We start from the raw sequence: 3,787 nt of genomic DNA, 5'->3' as shown, positions 1-3,787 counted from the left end.
GCCCGCCCCGCCCCGCCCCGCCCCCGCCCCCGCCCGGCCCGGCCCGCTGCTCCCGCGCAGGGGGGCGGGGGGCGTGCTCTGTCCCGCCGCCCGCTCGCCGCTGCAGCCCGGCGCCCCCGCCCGCCCCTCGCTGTATTTAAATAGGCAACGGGGTCCACACGGACACAGCAATTTAGCTTGTCTTTGGCATTTTCTACAGAACCCCAAGAGATGGACCCTCCACTCTCCCTTTTCTCTCTAGAACCCGCATCTTTCATCTCTGTCTATGCGGGCCCGATTCTACAGATCCTCGGGGTTCCAATGGGATCGGAGTCGCTGGAACCAGGAACACCTGGCTGAAAGATGCCATGCAATTAGGGCTTTCTTCCTCTTGCTCTTTCTTTTTAACCTTTTCTTTTCCTTTTCTCCCCCCTTCTCTTAAAAAATATTTTGCTTTAGAGTTTATGTATTTGTCTATTGATCAGAGGGCTAGAATCAGCCTCCTCCACGGCGGTGGGGTAGGTGGGGTGGGGAAAAGGCCCAGCTTTCGGCCCCTTGCAGGAATCTCCAGGCTTCCCGCGCCCGCCGGCCTCGCTTCCTCTCCCTGGCCTTCGGCCTCCTCCTCGTCCTCGGATCGGTTTGGTTTTGTTTTTCCCTCCCCCCACCGTCTCCTCTTCGGTTTAATTAAAGTTTAGCGACTTCGCTTGCCTTTTCTCTCCTTTCTCTTCGAAAGCGGAAACCAGGCGGCCCAGGCGGCCGCAGCACAGTCCCTGCCCGCCGCCGGCAGGGCCTCCCCCTCGCCCGCCTCCCTCGCCCGCCGCCGCCGGCCTCCCGGACTGGTCCCCAGCCCCTCCACCATCCGGCAGGTGTGCGGGCCGCTGGCCCGGGGGACCTGAGCGGCCCGGGCTGCGGTAGAGGTGTCTCGTCGTCCCCTAAACCCACCCCCAGACTTGCTCCAGAAAGTTTGTGGGGTGGGTACACCCCGACTCAGGCAACGCGCTCCCCCAAACCCATGGCTGACTAATATGATATGACAAAAGCCGGTGATGGATTTGGTATATGTTAATTCGCAATGCCCTTTCCTCCAGAATTTAACTATAAGTTAATACACACCGGAAACCACGCGCATACACGCTCGTTAATGGGCTTAGGTATTAGCGAGTCCTAACGATGCATACAAATGTGCTCTGCGCTCTGTAGGCCCCTCAAGATTTATGGGCCTTGAGCTCTCTGAAGCTGTAAACAAGGAGAAAAAAAAGAGGAGAGAGAGAGACTGGGGGAAAGAGACAGAGGCCTGGCTCACCCCTCCAGATTGTGGGAGAGAAGGGATCTCTGCAAGTGGGTTCTTATGTATTTTGCTTTCGTTGCAGGCTCGGTGTGTGTGGGTTTTGGCGTGGGGCTGGGGCTGGGGCTGGGGCGCTGGTTGGGCCTGGATGCTGGTGTGAGCGGGCAGTGTGCTGTGTGCGTGCTGGAGCGGACGCCTGCCTCCCAGGAATTGCTGTGCAGGGGTCTGGATCTGGCAGGCGTCTGTGGGCATATACCTATGCGTGTGCTAGGTGTGTGTGTGTACGTGCGTGCATGTGTGACAAGCAGGCCTCCCTCTGGGCCTGGCTGCTGTCCCCTGAACCCGGCGAACAAATCTCTAACAACAATCATAGTAACAATAAATAATAAATAACAATAAAACAGTAGTTAACAGTCCCTCCCTAGCAGGATAACAATAAAATGCAAGAGGAGATTAGTTTGAGGAGGGGCCAGGGGGAAGGAGTCGGGATCACAGCAACCGAGGGGAAGACAAGGGAGGACGGGAGGAAGTTAGCTTCTTCCTATGCCCTTGGGGGGCTGGGTTTGGGAACCCCCTCTCCAGACAAGGTCCTCCGGCCAGAGGAGGAGAGGGAGAGCCCGGAGGCCGCTCTTTCCTGCTTCTTTTTCTCTGGCTTTTGCTTTGTGCGATCAGGGGAGGGATCCCACATATGGGGGTGATGAGGGGCTTTGGGGAGTCTCTGGAGCCCCTGTTTTGAAGAGGAGGGCAAGCAAACAGGGTCAGGCGGGGTGGGGGGCCAGATATGGATGAGGTGATGGCCAGAGCCGGGGGCCTGGCCACCCGGGCAACAGAGGTGCCCAGGAAAACGCGCCGCTGGGTATAGACGGAAGCAGAGAAACGTTTATGGCCGCCCGAGAGAGGGGAGAGCAAGGCCGGGGTTTCCGGTAGGCCCAGGGAAAGTTCCCTTTCTAGGGGCTTTTCAAATACACAAACAAACAAAACAACAACAACCAAAAAAAAAAAAAAAAAAAGGAGGAGAAGGAGGGGTGGAGGCGCGCTGAATATTCCTTCGCGGGCTTGGAGCGAGCGGATTGCATAAAGGAAGAGAAGACCGCGATCCTGGATCCCTTCCACGTCCGCCTCGTTCTCTCCAGGTACAATTTTCTGATAATCGTGTTAATGTATTTACTGCGGCGCGGGCGGGGGGAGAGCCAGACGCGTGGGGACAGGACACTCGCCGAGGAGAAAGCCGCCCCACGGTTTCGGGTCGAACGAAATAGCCCCCTTTAAAACAACTGTACCAAAAGGAAAAGGAAGAGGAAAAAAGAAAGAAAAGAAAGAAAGAAATCAAAGAGTAAATATAAAAACACAAATTGACCAACTTTTTAAAAGAGAAAGAAAAGGAAAGAAAATGACCATAGCAAACAAGCGTGAGAACTTTTAAAAGATTTAAGCCACAAACCTTTTCAGAGGTTTTGATTCTTTTTCAGCAGCCGCTGCCCCATCTGGGCGGAAAGGGACGGAGAACTACACTTCGCACGAGTCACTTTAAGGCCGGTGCACACACAAAGATTCAAAGGGAACCCGGGCGGCCTGCCTGTGAACCACACGCGAGGGGGCCTGTGATAAGCGGTCGGACGAAGTACATAACGTAAGATACAACTGGCCCGAGCGCGGGGCGCAGGGCGAGCGCCCAGAGCCCAGATCTCGGGTTCCAGGCGGCCGGCGAGCGAGGCAGCTGCCCCGGGCGATGGGGTGCCGGGCGGGCCGGCCTCGGCCTCGGCCTCAACTCCCCAGCCGGTCCCCGCCCGCAGCCCCCTTCTCCCCAGCGTCCGTGCCCCTGCTGCCCTCGCCGCGCTCTGATGCCTGGTCGGGCTTCCCTTGTGCGAGGATTTGGGGCCTAAGAAGAGGCAAAATGACTCAAGCCGGACTCTCCGTTTCTCTCCCCTAGGCCTCTCCACTTGCCCCAGCTCTCAGCCACCCAGAGACCGACCCGGTGGGGGCTTCTGGACTGCCCCCCATCCACTCCTGTGTGGTTTCCCAAAGGCTCGCGGCCTCCAGCCCTCCTTGGAGGGGGGCATATCCGTGCCCAGACCGCTCTGCCCCCTGTCATAGGCGAGCGTGCTCACTGCGGGAGTATCTTGAAGAAGGAGAAGAAGGCAGGCCGGCTGAGAGCTGTGTTTACGTCTAGTTCTCCTGCTCTGTTCACATCTGGAGACTTTATTTATGACCCCCACTATAACTCTCTCTGTTTGGAGGCACTGGTGGCTCTATTGACAGACTGATGTCTAGAAAATATTGCTCTATCTCTAACCACACCTCAATGTGCTGTGCTTGTATTTACAGATTGATGCTTGAGGAAAGTACAATTATTTCCATTGTATTTGTGCGTATACAATAGTTATAGAAGCAGGTTTATATATGAGGAAATATACGACTCTCTTATCGCCATGCAGTTTTATGGACATTTGATATCCTGACAGATTTATGTCTCCGAGCAGCTATATAGATAATGTATATCGCTGGAATTATGTACCGGGAGAT

At 55.9% G+C, this 3,787-nt stretch overlaps 1 long non-coding RNA gene across 2 annotated transcripts; it reads left to right on the top strand.

The window, feature by feature from the left end:
* Nucleotides 1–781: 781 nt before the first annotated feature.
* On the top strand, nt 782–3,561 carry LOC123794677 (uncharacterized). 2 transcript variants are annotated; one of them, XR_015721697.1, is made up of 3 exons: nt 847–2,397; nt 2,734–2,894; nt 3,195–3,561. It is a non-coding gene; the product is annotated as an uncharacterized LOC123794677 (long non-coding RNA). The 2 variants fall into 2 exon arrangements; XR_006780227.2 differs by having other exon boundaries at nt 782–2,397; nt 2,734–3,561.
* The last annotated feature ends 226 nt before the right edge of the window (nt 3,562–3,787 follow it).

The sequence above is a fragment of the Ursus americanus genome, chromosome 25, assembly GCF_024610735.1.
Source record: "Ursus americanus isolate L20-20 chromosome 25, mUrsAme1.1.p, whole genome shotgun sequence".
Taxonomy (NCBI): Eukaryota; Metazoa; Chordata; class Mammalia; order Carnivora; family Ursidae; genus Ursus; species Ursus americanus.
This window is presented reverse-complemented; position numbering and strand designations above follow the sequence as displayed.